Raw genomic sequence first — 17,734 nt, 5'->3', positions numbered from 1 at the left:
AGTGACCTATTTATAACTGTTCCTAATTGGCCACAGCAGAGAAGGTAATCTTACAACATGGCAGCTCGAATTGTTTTATAGACACTGACGCCTAGATTTAGAGTTTTGCGGCCAAAGGGGTGCGTTAGCTACGCGTGCTTTTTTCTGGCCGCACCTTTTAAATACCGCTGGTATTTAGAGTTCACAGAATGGCTGCGTTAGGCTCCAAAAAAGGAGCGTAGAGCATAATTTAACGCCACTGCAACTCTCGATACCAGCGGTGCTTACGGACGCGGCCAGCTTCAAAAACGTGCTTGTGCACGATTCCCCCATAGGAAACAATGGGGCTGTTTGAGCTGGAAAAAACCTAACACCTGCAAAAAAGCAGCGTTCAGCTCCTAACGCAGCCCCATTGTTTGCTATGCGGAAACACTTCCTAAGTCTGCACCTAACACCCTAACATGAACCCCGAGTCTAAACACCCCTAACCTTACACTTATTAACCCCTAATCTGCCGCCCCCGCTATCGCTGACCCCTGCATATTATTATTAACCCCTAATCTGCCGCTCCGTACACCGCTGCCACCTACATTATAGCTATGTACCCCTAATCTGCTGCGCCTAACACCGCCGACCCCTATATTATATTTATTAACCCCTAATCTGCCCCCCTCAACGTCGCCTCCACCTGCCTACACTTATTTACCCCTAATCTGCCGAGCGGACCGCACCGCTACTATAATAAAGTTATTAACCCCTAATCCGCCTCACTCCCGCCTCAATAACCCTATAATAAATAGTATTAACCCCTAATCTGCCCTCCCTAACATCGCCGACACCTAACTTCAATTATTAACCCCTAATCTGCCGACCGAATCTCGCCGCTACTGTAATAAATGTATTAACCCCTAAAGCTAAGTCTAACCCTAACACTAACACCCCCCTAAATTAAATATAATTTAAATCTAACGAAATAAATTAACTCATTAAATAAATTATTCCTATTTAAAGCTAAATACTTACCTGTAAAATAAACCCTAATATAGCTACAATATAAATTATAATTATATTATAGCTATTTTAGGATTTATATTTATTTTACAGGTAACTTTGTATTTATTTTAACCAGGTACAATAGCTATTAAATAGTTAAGAACTATTTAATAGCTAAAATAGTTAAAATAATTACAAAATTACCTGTAAAATAAATCCTAACCTAAGTTACAATTAAACCTAACACTACACTATCAATAAATTAATTAAATAAAATACCTACAATTATCTACAATTAAACCAAACACTACACTATCAATAAATTAATTAAATACAATATCTACAAATAAATACAATGAAATAAACTAACTAAAGTACAAAAAATAAAAAAGAACTAAGTTACAAAAAATAAAAAAATATTTACAAACATTAGAAAAATATTACAACAATTTTAAACTAATTACACCTACTCTAAGCCCCCTAATAAAATAACAAAGCCCCCCAAAATAAAAAAAATGCCCTACCCTATTCTAAATTAAAAAAGTTCAAAGCTCTTTTACCTTACCAGCCCTGAACAGGGCCCTTTGCGGGGCATGCCCCAAAGAATTCAGCTCTTTTGCCTGTAAAAAAAACACATACAATACCACCCCCCAACATTACAACCCACCACCCACATACCCCTAATCTAACCCAAACCCCCCTTAAATAAACCTAACACTAAGCCCCTGAAGATCTTCCTACCTTATCTTCACCATGCCAGGTTCACCGATCCGTCCTCGGAAGTCTTGATCCAAGCCTCGGAAGTGTTGATCCAAGCCCAAGCGGGGGGCTGAAGAGTGACGTCCATTCTCGGGCTGAAGTCTGGATCCAAGCGGCGGCTGAAGAAATCCATCATCGGGCTGAAGTTGGAAGTCCATCATCGGGATGAAGTCTTCTATCAAGCAGCATCTTCAATCTTCTTTCTTCCGGAGCGGAGCGGAGCCATCTTCTTCCCAGCCGACGCGGATCCATCCTCTTCTAACGACGCCTACTAGCCGAATGACGGTTCCTTTAAATGATGTCATCCAAGATGGCGTCCGTCGAATTCCGATTGGCTGATAGGATTCTATCAGCCAATCGGAATTAAGGTAGGAAAATTCTGATTGGCTGATGGAATCAGCCAATCAGATTGAGCTTGCATTCTATTGGCTGATCGGAACAGCCAATAGAATGCAAGCTCAATCTGATTGGCTGATCGGATCAGCCAATCGGATTGAACTTGAATCTGATTGGCTGATTCCATCAGCCAATCAGAATTTTCCTACCTTAATTCCGATTGGCTGATAGAATCCTATCAGCCAATCGGAATTCGACGGACGCCATCTTGGATGACGTCATTTAAAGGAACCGTCATTCGGCTAGTAGGCGTCGTTAGAAGAGGATGGATCCGCGTCGGCTGGGAAGAAGATGGCTCCGCTCCGCTCCGGAAGAAAGAAGATCGAAGATGCTGCTTGATAGAAGACTTCATCCCGATGATGGACTTCCGACTTCAGCCCGATGATGGATTTCTTCAGCTGCCGCTTGGATCCAGACTTCAGCCCGAGGATGGACGTCACTCTTCAGCCCCCCGCTTGGGCTTGGATCAACACTTCCGAGGCTTGGATCAAGACTTCCGAGGACGGATCGGTGAACCTGGCATGGTGAAGATAAGGTAGGAAGATCTTCAGGGGCTTAGTGTTAGGTTTATTTAAGGGGGGTTTGGGTTACATTAGGGGTATGTGGGTGGTGGGTTGTAATGTTGGGGGGGGGGGGTATTGTATGTGGGGTTTTTACAGGCAAAAGAGCTGAATTCTTTGGGGCATGCCCCGCAAAGGGCCCTGTTCAGGGCTGGTAAGGTAAAAGAGCTTTGAACTTTTTTAATTTAGAATAGGGTAGGGCATTTTTTTTATTTTGGGGGGCTTTGTTATTTTATTAGGGGGCTTAGAGTAGGTGTAATTAGTTTAAAATTGTTGTAATATTTTTCTAATGTTTGTAAATATTTTTTTATTTTTTGTAACTTAGTTCTTTTTTATTTTTTGTACTTTAGTTAGTTTATTTCATTGTATTTATTTGTAGATATTGTATTTAATTAATTTATTGATAGTGTAGTGTTAGGTTTAATTGTAGATAATTGTAGGTATTTTATTTAATTAATTTATTGATAGTGTAGTGTTAGGTTTAATTGTAACTTAGGTTAGGATTTATTTTACAGGTAATTTTGTTATTATTTTAACTATTTTAGCTATTGTACCTGGTTAAAATAAATACAAAGTTGCCTGTAAAATAAATATAAATCCTAAAATAGCTACAATATAATTATTCGTTATATTGTAGCTATATTAGGGTTTATTTTACAGGTAAGTATTTAGTTTTAAATAGGAATCATTTATTTAATAATAGTTAATTTATTTCGTTAGATTTAAATTATATTTAACTTAGGGGGGTGTTAGTGTTAGGGTTAGACTTAGCTTTAGGGGTTAATACATTTATTATAGTAGCGGTGAGGTGCGGTCGGCAGATTAGGGGTTAATTATTGTAGGTAGCTGGCGGCGACGTTGTGGGGGGCAGGTTAGGGGTTAATAAATATAATATAGGGGTCGGCGGTGTTAGGGGCAGCAGATTAGGGGTACATAAAAATAACGTAGGTGGCGGTCGGCAGATTAGGGGTTAAAAAAATGTAATAGAGTGGCGGCGATGTGGGGGGACCTCGGTTTAGGGGTGCATAGGTAGTTTATGGGTGTTAGTGTACTTTAGAGCACAGTAGTTAAGAGCTTTATGAACCGGCGTTAGCCCAGAAAGCTCTTAACTACTGACTTTTTTCTGCGGCTGGAGTTTTGTCGTTAGATTTCTAACGCTCACTTCAGCCAAGACTCTAAATACCAGCGTTAGAAAGATCCCATTGAAAAGATAGGATACGCAATTGACGTAAGGGGATCTGCGGTATGGAAAAGTCGTGGCTGGAAAGTGAGCGTTAGACCCTTTCCTGACTGACTCCAAATACCAGAGGGCGGTAAAAACCAGCGTTAGGAGCCTCTAACGCTGGTTTTCACGGCTACCGCCCAACTCTAAATCTAGGCCAGAAACTTATAACTTAATACACTTATTTTGTCACCATTTAAACAGCTAATGAAACTTCAAAAATTACATCTACATGTTACTCTCAGACTAGTCTTTTCTTTGAATGCATCATTCTATCTAGCATTTATTTAGTGTTCAATATCCCTTTAAATATTAAAGGTGTGTAGATAGATAAATAATATAGGTAGACAGATAGATAAGATAGACGGTCAGTTTATGAACACATAGATAGACATATAGATAATCAGATAATATAGGTAGACAGATAGATGAGATTTAGACAGATAATAAAGGTAGACAGATAAATTAGTCAGTTTATGAACACATAGATAAATAGCAGGTGGATAGATTAGACAGATAGTTTATGAACACACTGGGTCTGGGGTTAGTAGATCACACACACACACACATGCATTGGATGCGGATGTAGCTGGCACACTGGGTCAGTAGAAGCCGGATTTAAGTTTGGCGAGTACCATCTTTGGGGTTAAGCTGTAGTTTTTTTGGGGGTTGGGTATTTTTAATATCTTAAAAGGCATTATGTAGGGCAGTGCCCTAATCAGGATTCAGGACAACCCTTTTTTTTTATGATAGTTTTTTTAGGATAGTTTGTGTTTTAGATTTATTTTTTTTAATTGGGCAGTAAAAGTTATAATATCTTTAGGGCACTGTCCTACCAAATGCCCTTCTAAGGGCAATGCCCCTACCAAATAAACCCTTATAAGTTTTTTTATTTTAGGGGTTTTCTTTTTAAGGGAACATCTTAGTATAGTGATAAAAAAAAACTAGAGGGGCAATGCCAGGACCAGAATAATCAGTGTCCCTGCTGATTTAGAAGGTGCCATTGAGCATCAAGCTTTGTACTATAACCAGCTAGCTAAGATAGTCTGGTGCACATAATCTATGTAAAATAGCCAATCTGGGGCGCGATCCGATATACGGCGTAGTTTTTGGCGCAAGCGAGGGAACCCGCGCCGCCCGTAATTTCACCTCCAAACTCGAGCTATCCAATATACTGCGCCGTCAGATGCTAAACTGGCGTAAGTATGAAAAACCAGCGATCAACTAAAATGTGCGCAAATACACATTTTAGTCGTCGCAAGTACTTACGCCAGTATTTTGTTCACGTAAAGTCTCAATAAAGAGTAGTTTGATGCAAATTAGCTACGAATCGTAAAAAATAACCACCAGTTCTAAAAGATGCGCCACATAATTACGCGATTCAAAATCCATACATAAACCCATGCGCAGCCACCATTTTCTTTAGTGTGTTTGGTTGGTTCTTGGAGCTACAGCACACTACAGTGAGTATAGTGATAATTAGTAAGAGCAATGAGAGAGGCGCATTTCATCAGTTAGTTAGGTCGGATTTTTGGATTTGTGTTTAGTTAAGCCTGTACATTTACTTACACTTTTTTTTACATATTGCACACATTTTGCATACATACATATACAAAATACACAACACTTTTTTTTATATAACACCTCACACATTTTATTTATCTTTTACAGTGTGATAGGCTGAGTGTTTGGTTGTGATTGTGTGTGATTGAAGTGGGAGTGAGTGTGTGTAGTTTGAGGATGACAGTGAGAGCTAGGGCGGAGGGGAGGTGCAGGGAGAGGATCATGGACAGGAAGAGCAGCAGGGTCCCCGTCAGGGAGTAAGTGGAGTTGGGAGAGGGAGAGCCAGAAGGGAGGATGGGAGTGGGGTTGCCCCAAGACCAGGCACACTCAGAAGAGGGACAGAGGGTGCACATGGGGATAGAAGAGGGGAGGAGGGAGAGGATAGGGAGGAACCCACACCAGGGACATCCCAGGGAGGAAGCCAGGCGGCCACGAACGATGAGCGCATGAGGTGCCCAAACTTTTCTTTTGCTGAAAATCTAGCGCTAGTCCAGGCCGTCATGGAGAACCACACTGCCCTCTTTGGCCAAGAGAAGGGCAAAGGAGTTGGCCGAAGGCGTAAGGCTGCATGGCTGTTGGTCGAGGAGGCAGTCAACAGCGTGGCCCAGCAGAGGAGGAATGTCGATGGGCTAAAGAAAAGATGGAACGACTGCAAGAGGCGGGTGAAGGAGAAAATGGGCCAAGAAGCCATGTACCAGAGGGGAACAGGCGGTGGTCCTCCCCAGGAAGCTGAATATAATGAATGGCAGGAGATCATTCGCAGGTCCCTGAGCGTCACAGCAGTCCGTGGACTTCCAGGGGCTCGTGACTCAGGGGCTGCAACATCAGCACAGCATGCTGGTGAGTAACATCCCACACACCAGTATTATATGTATTTGAGATATAACATCCTTTAATGTCACACATTCATGTACACAATGAGGAGCATGGTATTTGGCCTACTAACAAAAACATCTACAATTAGATTTCACATTAAAGGGACATTAAACCAAATCTTTTTATGTCATTATTCAGATAGAGAATACAGTTTTAAACAACATCCCAATTTACTTCTATTATCTAATTTGCTTCATTATTCTGATATTCTTTGTTTATTAAATATCAATGCACATGGGTGAGCCAATCACATGAGGCATTGATGTGCAGCCACCAATCAGCAGCTTCTGAGCCTATCTAGATATGCTTTTCAGCAAAGAATATCAAGAGAATGAAGCAAATTAGGTAATGGAAGTAAATTACAAAGTTGTTTAAAATTGCATGCTCTAGCTGAATCATGAAAGAATAAAGATGGGTTTAATGTCCATTTAATGCTACTTAATACATTGAAATTCATGATATGAGGTGGAATAGTGAAATACTAACATGTCTCAGAGTAACACAGGCCACAAGAAAAAACAAGCAAACCCCTGGTACAGCAGAGTGTACAACACACCAGTGCTCAACCCTTGAAATCAGCACAGTATATGATAACAAAAGCCCCACCTGCATCTCACTCATGCAGGTGTTCGTTATCCATCAGCAAAAACATCAAAAGTTTGGCGTGTGTGTACAAACTCATAACGGTCAACAAAAATAGTCTCCCATTTAGAAAGACAAATGTCCCATCCAGTTTTAGTCGATTAAAATGTAACTTTTATTAAGCATTTAGTAAAAAACAAACTTTTACAGACCTGGATCGGGTTCTTAGTAGTAGTACTGTGTACTGTTAGTAAATACCTCCAACTCCCACTGTTGCGTCACTAGACGCGTTTCGCTGAAGCTTTCTCAATAGTGACTCACAGAGTAGTCTAAACCGCTAACCTATACACACCCCTCTGATCACGTGACTACCATTCACAAAAACGGAAGCCTCGCTTCAGTACATAGTTTAACCAATAATAAAAGGGACAGTATTGCTGCTCAACTGTTGCTAGGTAGAACTTCTTGCCATATAGTTGAACTGTTTCAATAATTATCGCAACTTTGTATCCACAATTCTATTTAGTAAAGTATATAACAAAATAGTATATAGAATCGTTTAGAGCGGAACTGTACACTTTTCTCATGGTAACTCTAAAAACTAAATATACAATTTAAAATTACAAGAATAAGAGAGGACATGGAATAATAAGGAATCAATGGACTATAGGCTTTTCTGTCATATATATTAGGGCTGCATTGAATACTCATCATCATACAGATAGATTATTGTTATATATTAATAACATAAATTCCAATCTCCAATATTTAACTTTTTATTTGGAAGGTTTCAATGGTGTGTTTCTGTGAGTATTATTTTCTTTCCTTTTTTTGTTATTTTTCTTTTCGGAAAGAAGATAGAAATACTTCCGGAAAATTAACATTACTACCAAAAACACCTTGCAGAGGTTGCTACATTTTAGTTCTTAACTAAATAGTCCAAATTATAGTATATTTTAATTTTTCCTATTATCAAAACTAGTTTATTTATTTCAGGTACCTATATGATTTTCGTTATTTTTATGATCTTAACCTAATTTATCCTAAGAAGAGGTCTACATCCCATCTAGCATTTATACCATTGGGTTCTTTTGTTTGTAGGAAAAATATCCATTTGGTCTCCTTGAATAATACATTTTTAAACCTGTTACCTCCTCTTCTGGGGTTGTGTATAAAATCTATAGCCTGTATCTGGAAAGCTGCTTCAGGGTTAGGATGCATGTTGATGTGTTTCGCTACCCTAGTTCTTGGTGGATCTGCCTGTATATCATTTATATGTTCTCTGGTCCTGTCTTTTAACATACGGCCAGAGCACCCTACATACTGTTTTTTACATAAAGAACATGTAATGAGATATACTATAAACTTCAATGTACAGTCTAAGCGATACCGAATTTGGTATATCTTTTGTGTGCTGGAAGAGCTAAAGGAATCCCCTGTCTTTATGTATTTACATGTTAAACATGGATGATGTCCACATTTGAAACATCCCTTTTTACTAAGCCAGTGTTCCTTTGTAAGTTTTTTGTCTGATTCTGTATATACATATTCAATCAATCTATCTCCCAGTGTGGGAGATCTTCTGGCTATATAGCGACAGCCTTCAGACATAATTTCGTTAAGTTTAGTGTCTGTTTGCAATATGTTTAGATAGTTTTTTACTATATTTGTGATTTTTCTAAACTGCTTACTGTATGTAGTAATGAAATTAATTCCTTTATGTTTATTTGATTCTTGTTTTTTATGATTATATTTCTTCTTGGTTTTCAGTAATGATTTTCTATTTATATCTCGTACTTGTCTTTGAATCTTTTTGAGCTTATTGATGTTGTACCCTCTATCCACTAGTCTTAGTATCAGTTCATCTGAGTGTTTATCATAGGCTTGTACTGTTGAACAGTTGCGTCTGATGCGTATCAGTTGACCCTTTGGTATTCCTGCTTTGACATGTGTTAGATGACTAGAGTCTGCGCGTAGAATTGTGTTTCCAGTTATTTCCTTTCTGTATAACTCCGTAACTATCTTTTTCTGTGTCTCATCTGATGACAAACTAATATCTAGGTATTTGATACTCTTCTTCTGATATTCCCAAGTAAATTTAAGGTTATAGTCATTATTGTTAAGATAAGCGAGAAATTCCTGTGCTATTTCTTTCCTTCCTCTCCATATAAACAACAAATCGTCTATATACCTAGTATACATAACAATGTGGCTTAAGAAAGGATTATTGATGGAAAATATATATTGCGATTCAAACCATCCTAAAAATATATTCGCGTACGATGGGGCAAATTTTGCCCCCATCGCCGTGCCGCATTGTTGCATAAAATATTCACCATTGAATTGAAAAAAATTGTTGGTTAATAGAAAATTTAACACCTCTACAATGTAGTCTATTAGACCCTCTAGGTATGTACTGTATATACCAAGAATGTACCTTACAGCTTTTAAGCCTAACTCATGCGGTATACATGAGTATAAAGAGCTGACATCTACAGTCAGCCATGCCTGCTCAACTTCCCAGCTTTCTTTCTTCAACTTATTCAGTAAGTACTTTTGTGTCGTTCGCTTGCTAGGTATTTGCCTTAGACTTCCATTCCATTTGCTCTGTGTAACGTGGTATAGTTAATAAAAAGAAAATGTAGCATAAAAATCTCTAACTTGCCAGGAAAAAGAAAGATTTAATTGTCTCAGCTACAGGAGCTCATGTAAGGCACGTCTTTCTTCATCGCCTGCTGGCTCCGCCCTCCATTCTTTTTTATTTTTGATCATTTTGTTTGTTATTTTTTGTAATTTAGTATTTTTTATTTTTTGTAATTAGATACTTTGTAATTTTTATAGTAGTGTTAGGATTGATTTTTTTAAAGTGAATGTCAATTTTGATGCTAAAATGCCCGGTTTTTAAAAATTTGATTAAAAACAGGGGCACTTTAATTCATCAAAATTTACATTTCACTCCTGTTGAGAAAAAAAACAAAAAAAAAACGTACCTTTTAATCTTCACAGCAGCTCCAGCTTTCTCCGCCCGTTGCAAAGCCTCTTCCTGGGTCTAAAATGAGGAATCCGGCTTCCTCCAATCACGGCGTTGAATCAGACACTTATTCCCCCGGGGGGAAGCCCTGATTGGAGGATGACCTATCCATCATTTCTGACGTCAGAAATGTCTTGCAATGACCGGAGGAAGCTGGAGCTGCTGTGAAGATTAAACGGCAAGTTGTTTTTTTCTCTCAACAGGAGTGAAATGTAAATTTTGATGAATTAAAGTCCCCCTGTTTTTAATCAAATTTTTAAAAACCGGGCACTTTAGCATCAAAATTTACATTCACTTTAATGTGTATTTCAGTTTTCTTTTCTTAATTGGTAGTTAGTTTTATTGTTAGTTTAAACTTAGTTTTTTTAATTTGACAGGCAAGTTTTCATTTAAATTTAAGATAGGGATATTGTAATTTTAATATAAAGTTAGGGGGGGCGTTAGGTTTAGGGGTTACTAGTTTAAATGTGTTTATTGAGATGTGGGGGGCTTTCGTTTTAGGGGATAAAAGGTTTATTATAGTGGCGGCGGTGTCGGGGAGTGGCGGAATAGGGGTTAATAAATTTTATTAGTGGCGGCAATGTCAGGAGCGGCAGATTAGGGCTTAATAACTTTAAAATAGTAATTGCGATGCGGGAGGGCCTCTGTTTAGGGGTTAATAGGTAATTTTGTGGGTGTTAGTGTACTTTGTAACAGTTTAGTTATGAGTATTATGTAACAGTTTTGTTGCGTAAAACTCATAACTGCTCTCAGATGGCGGTACGGATCTTGACGTTATACGGTGTAACGCAAGGTTTTTAGCCTCATCTCAAAACTTGTAATGGCAGCGCTATGGAAGTCCCATGAAAAAACATAATTTTTACAAGTGCGTTAAAGGCTAAAAGGCTTACGGTACATCTATACCGTCAATACTTGTAATGGCTGTGTTGCTGTTTTAACGCTGAAATGGCCATTTTTTCAGCGTTAAAAACACGAACACAAAACTCGTAATCTACCTGATAATTATTAGTAAAATTTTAATCATTTCAGAGTCTGAATTTTGAAATAAATTAAGAAAACATTAATAGCAGCTTCTGCCATAGATCTCTCACCTGCAGTGAATATTGTGTTTTCATCACGGTTTTCATCACTGTGACCTGTTAGTTCTAAAACAGAATAAAATTAGTTTCCTTTGCTAATCCTGACAAAATGTACAAGGTATTTTTATAAAGATTATCTGCCGTGGATAAACCTACATTTTAATATCAGCCAATGCGCTCACAACCTAAGAATGCGACTTGCCTTTCCTGATATTTTGTTACAGAAGTACATTATTGCATACAAAAATATTAATACAAAGTTGCTTTAATATTCATGATAAACGTTTTGCCTAACACTTTTAAAAATGTCTTTATATTTATATTGGGTATAAACTTTGTTTATAATCAGACAGCTCATTAGTTCACACATGACTAATTCACTAGAGATTTACTCTGTCTGTCTGTGCATTTCCTGAGTGTGATATTTATTACTACACAGCGTTACCTGAGCTATCGTTTCCTGGGAACTCTGTAGTCCTTAGTGCTTGGTGAGTCTCCATCATGACGTCCTTGTAAAGCTCCTTGTGTCCCTCTATATACTCCCACTCCTCCATAGAGAAATACAAGGCAACATCTTCACACTTTATAGGCACCTGAAGCACACACAACTCATTCAGTGTTGATACAGGGACTGGTTCTATTACACACTTTTTACTGACAGAGCCAGGATAATGTTACTGAGAACATGCAGAGACACAGACAGAAGACACTGTGTCCTGGCGCTGGTATAATGCCCAATTCCCCAATGAATTCTGCTGTGGGAGGGGGAAGTTACTGAGAACATGCAGAGACACAGACAGAAGTTAGAAAAGCACACACAAGGCCAAATAAGTCAGTAAAGGGCATCACTTTGCCCTGACACTGGTATGTCACATTTCCCAGCAGTGCTCACCTCTCTGATTAGCTGGTGAATGCAGCTTTGGGGGGGGGGGGGGGTAATGTTCCTGGGAACATTCAGAGTCACAGACAGAAGGTAGAAAAAACAGAATTTATGTTTACCTGATAAATTTCTTTCTCCAACGGTGTGTCCGGTCCACGGCTTCATCCTTACTTGTGGGATATTCTCTTCCCCTACAGGAAATGGCAAAGAGAGCACCCAGCAAGAGCTGTCCATATAGCTCCCCCTCTGGCTCCGCCCCCCAGTCATTCGACCGACGGTTAGGAGAAAAATGAGAAACTATAGGGTGCCGTGGTGACTGTAGTGTATAAAGAAAGACATTTTTCAAACCTGATTAAAAACCAGGGCGGGCCGTGGACCGGACACACCGTTGGAGAAAGAAATTTATCAGGTAAACATAAATTCTGTTTTCTCCAACATTGGTGTGTCCGGTCCACGGCTTCATCCTTACTTGTGGGAACCAATACCAAAGCTTTAGGACACGGATGAAGGGAGGGAGCAAACCAGGTTACCTAAACGGAAGGCACCACGGCTTGCAAAACCTTTCTCCCAAAAATAGCCTCCGAAGAAGCATAAGTATCGAATTTGTAAAATTTGGCAAAAGTATGCAGAGAAGACCAAGTCGCTGCCTTACAGATCTGATCAACAGAAGCCTCGTTCTTGAAAGCCCATGTGGAAGCCACAGCTCTAGTAGAATGAGCTGTAATTCGTTCAGGAGGCTGCCGTCTGGCAGTCTCATAAGCCAATCGGATGATGCTTTTCAGCCAAAAAGAAAGAGAGGTAGCAGTAGCTTTCTGCCCTCTCCTCTTACCAGAATACACAACAAACAAGGATGATGTCTGTCTGAAATCCTTTGTTGCTTCTAAATAGAACTTTAAAGCACGGACCACATCTAGATTGTGTAACAAGCGTTCCTTCTTTGAAACTGGATTCGGACACAGAGAAGGAACAACAATTTCCTGGTTAATATTCCTGTTGGAAACGACCTTTGGAAGAAAACCAGGCTTGGTACGTAAAACTACCTTATCTGAATGGAATACCAGATAGGGAGAAGTACACTGCAAAGCAGATAATTCAGAAACTCTTCTAGCAGAAGAAATAGCAACCAAAAACAGAACTTTCCAAGATAGTAACTTAATATCTATGGAATGCATGGGTTCAAACGGAACCCCCTGAAGAACTGAAAGAACTAAATTTAGACTCCAAGGAGGAGTCATGGGTCTGTAAACAGGCTTGATTCTAACTAACGCCTGTACAAACGCCTGTACATCTGGCACTGCTGCCAGACGTTTGTGTAACAAAACAGACAGAGCAGATATCTGTCCTTTTAAGGAACTAGCTGACAAACCTTTATCCAGACCTTCTTGGAGAAAGGAAAGTATCCTAGGAATTTTAATTTTACTCCAAAGGAATCCCTTGGATTCACACCAACGGATATATTTTTGCCATATCTTATGGTAAATCTTCCTAGTTACAGGTTTTCTGGCTTGAACCTGTCAGTATATTTATGAAAATCTTAGTAGTGCTATCCAAATAATATATCAGTTTATGGCAGGGAATATATTTAACAATCTTCCTTTAGACTGAACCCACAATCAATATACTTCTACTAAGACAACAAATACAATTAATATAAATACCTGAACTCTTTTATTTAGTTAATATCCATGAACATTTTTGAAATATATTTGCAATATTAGAATATGACACAAAATGTATATGCGTTAAAACCAACTCTTAAAATATGCTATCCTTCTTACAAAACCCAGAAAAATATACCTTCACCATTCAGCCTTATTTATTTAACACAATGGGACTAAAAACCTTTAACATCCAAGCAGTACAATTCTAAACTGTGCTCTTTCAACAATAGGATAATATATATATACTGCTATTTAACTGCAATTTATCCTACTCTGCCACATACAGTAATAATAAATGTTTATTTTAAATGTTTGCATACAAATAGGCAGGCTAAGAGCTATCTTAAACAATGGCATACAGTTTAAAAGTATAATCTGCTCTTTAAATCTATTAACTGTAAAGGCTATGCGTATGACTTATCTTATAATAAAACTTTTATATACATCACCAAATAAACAGCAATCCAGTTTCCAATGTTTTGCAACAGATCCAATTCACCTCAGAAATTCAAAAATTGGGGTAAAGCATATGGAGTCCAATGGTAGGTGTGTGCTTTTGATTAATAACTGCAGCAGTTACTCCTTTCTGGATCAGTCAACACCACAACCTCCTTCTTAGCCTCTATGCTGGGGTTTTAATCATCTGATCTCACCCCTCCCCTTTTTGATTATTTATCAGTCATTGGTGAATATTGGAAACGCCCACGGCCTTGTCCCTTTTCATTGGATTATCTTATATTTAACAGCCAAAAGGCTTTCTGGCTGTAGTTCTCTCAACATAACACCGGGTGGCAGCATTACAATTAGACAGTACAAATAAATGCAGCATGACAAAGAAATACAGTTATATATTAAAACATCTTTCTTTAAAATGTATAATAACTGCCATAATTTCTTGCACCAGTCTCTCCCAATATCAATTATAGGTGAAGCGGCATCAGATTAATTTCCTGATCGTTTTGATATGAAACATCAAATACATCTAGCATTATATTTTAAAAGATGTATTTGAAACGTTATAAACATTTATTGCATATTCATATGATATGATATTTCATTTCATGCCGGCATTCCATCTGAAATAAAGTAATAAGTGTCATTAATTATTTCTTTCCAGGTCCACAAATATTTATTTAAAAACACAGAGGCTAAGTAAGATCTTTTATGTTTTCAAAACATATATATATATATATATATATATATATATATATATATATATATATATATACACATATATATGCACATTAATTTCTATGTAGATTTGAGATTATCTGTCTGAAAAATATAAACAAAACAGAGGTTATTACACATTTTTGACTGACTAAAACAGTTACCTCCCAAGCTTAGCAAATACCCATGTAATAATAATATAGAATTAGACAATTTCCCAAATTTCTATATTTAATACATTCTGGGGCATGTATTTAAACAGAGAGAGAAAAAAATGTTTATTTGCTGTCTGCTTACGTGAACTTCCAGAGTCACACCTCAGCATCTGTCTTTGTTTTCTCTGTGTTATCTTAATCACCACATCTGGTATTTCCCAGGGTTAGTACTCACACAGCATGATCCACTCAAATAAATTTGTGCTAATTATCAGTTCTTTGAAGAATGTTTGTATCTCTCACATTTCTTCAGACGGATCGGCATTTCTCTTGGAGGAAATCCATATATTTGCCTGTATCCTGAAACTGTGTTATATTTTAGTTCCTTGCTAAATTATACAATTGCATAATTTAACATATTGAGTGTGTGAGATCTCCCAGAGATAATCCTTTGTTCTCCTTTCAGCCAAGAATGTCTCCTGTGCAATTGGAGTGGGGGAGATCTCTTAGAAATAATCCTTTGTCCTACAGACCATGTGCACATCCACAGATTTATTAAATAAAGATAAATATACTTCTATATATTATTTAATAATATTTCAAATACCTTGACATAAATCCCCCTTTCTAATTCAAAAATATGTAGGACACATGTATTTGAATTGGATCAAAGTTAGTGGTATTTGGTGAGGATGTTGACCGTACACATCATGGACAGTCTTCTATGTAGATAGTCTGTCAATTTTGAACCTTCATGTTTATCAGTTAGGCATCTTTAAACTATAGTATGTCTTTAGTTCATTTGGGGATATGACACTTCATTCTCCCTCTATGACTTGTAGTTGGGATCTGGGATGACACGCTCGCAATTGATTGATATGGACCCATTTATCTATGAAACTTTCATTTTTGGGGATCCGTATTTTATAGGCCACTGGAGATATTTTGTTAGTAATGACGAAAGGACCTTTCCATGAGGGAAGAAATTTCTTCTCCCTAACCTGATCTCTTCCAAAGTTATAAAGATAAACTTTATCATTTATTTCATATTCCTTTTTGGATGTTTTGAGATCATAATAGGTTTTAGTGGCAGTTGCGGCTCTTTCTAAATTCCTTTGAGCAAATGCAAAGGCATATTGCAGGTGCTTTCTTAGGTTTTCCACATATTGATGTGTATTGGCAGCGTTTATCAAGTTTTGGTCTGATGTACGGTACAGCAGATGCTGAGGTAGAACCATTCTTCTACCAGTCATCAGTTCAAAAGGTGACATCTTGGTAGCACTACTTGGAGTTGCTCTTAATGCCATTAAGACTAGAGGTAGTTTTACATCCCAGTCTTTACCTGTTTCACTCACAAACTTTTTGAGGATTTTAACAATGGACTGGTTGTAACGCTCTACACCACCACTTGAGGCAGCTCTATAAGCAATATGGAGCTTTCTTTTAACCCCTAGTATTTTCCACATTTTTGTCATCACTTCGCTAGTGAAGTGGGTCCCCCGATCTGATTCGATTCTTTGGGGCAAACCAAATCTGGAAAATACATGGTTGATGAGCAATGCTGCACATGTTTCAGCACTATTGTTAGGTGCACTAATGCACTCTACCCATTTAGTGAACAGGCAAGTCACGGTTAACATGTATTTGTTACCTCTTGATGATCTTGTTACTGGACCAATAAAATCAATTTGTATATCTGACCATGGCATTACCATCCCCCTTTTCTGCAATGGCGCTCTATGCGTTGGTGCAGTGGGTTGGAACTGTGGGCAGATTAAACACCCTTGACAGTAGGTTTGAACATCTTTCAACATGTGTGGCCAAAAAGCGTAATCACGTAATATTTCATACGTGAGTTTGGCCCCACGATGACCAGATGTGGGAGCATCATGGGCATGTTGAAGCATTAGACCTCTGAACTTGGTGGGTACTACCCACTGCTGGATGCCAGTTTTGGAGGTTCTAATTAACAAACCCTCCTGTAACTTGAATTGTGATTTAGATTTTATTAAGATTCTCAGATCTTCTTTGCCAATACAATCATCTTTTGAGATGGGGTTGCTTTCAGGATCTTCTATGTGTTTATAGAAGATGCCTACAATGGGGTCTTCTTTTTGACTAGTGATCAGATCCTCACTAGGAGAATCCTGACTCCATTGTACCAAGTTAGGCTCACTCTGTTGTTTTGCCTGGTTTCTGGTAATGGCTTCTACCTGAATTGCACCCATTAAATGGTCAATATTAAGGAGTTCTCCAGTTATGGCTCCTTGTTTGGCTAATGAGTCCGCAAGGTCATTGCCTTCCTTATCAGGACCTAGAACTCTGGAATGACCCTTGGTCTTTTTCCAGTGTATGGTTAAATCGTTGGATACCACCAGATTATCAATCTCGCAGAACAACTTGCCATGCTTGACTGGTTTGTTATTGCTTTTCTGCATGCCATTTCTTTTCCAAGTTGGCAGGTATTCAAAAAAACTGTCACGCACATAATTTGAGTCAGTTATGATCACAAATTCATGAATACCATGTTCAATAGCCATTTCAATGGTTTTGAAAATAGCAGTTAGTTCAGCAACTTGACTGGATCTTGGTCCAATGTTGAAACCTATAGATATATTTGGGAATCCATTTGCCCCCGTTATACCAATGCCAGCGACTAATCTGCGCTCATTATCAATAGTGGCATGGTAAGAACAACCATCAACATATACCCAAGGTAATGTTTGACAATGGTCCTCATTGTACATTTTATATGGGGAAAGCAATTGTTCCTCCAGAAAATCATCTTCTGATAATTCTTCCCCAGGATCTCTAGCAGTACAGTCGTG

At 38.2% G+C, this 17,734-nt stretch overlaps 1 long non-coding RNA gene across 1 annotated transcript in view; it reads right to left on the bottom strand.

The window, feature by feature from the left end:
- LOC128657370 (uncharacterized) overlaps window positions 1-11,087 on the bottom strand; it is a 44,125-nt gene extending 33,038 nt beyond the window's left edge. The window contains exon 1 of the long non-coding RNA XR_008402105.1: window positions 11,053-11,087. This is a non-coding gene — a long non-coding RNA (uncharacterized LOC128657370). The remainder of the gene's footprint in view (window positions 1-11,052) is intronic.
- Between the last annotated feature and the right edge of the window lie 6,647 nt (window positions 11,088-17,734).

This window comes from Bombina bombina, chromosome 4 (genome assembly GCF_027579735.1).
Source record: "Bombina bombina isolate aBomBom1 chromosome 4, aBomBom1.pri, whole genome shotgun sequence".
In the NCBI taxonomy this organism is placed as follows: domain Eukaryota; kingdom Metazoa; phylum Chordata; class Amphibia; order Anura; family Bombinatoridae; genus Bombina; species Bombina bombina.
Note: the sequence above shows the minus strand (reverse complement) of the source record. Positions and strands in the feature narration are given on the sequence as shown.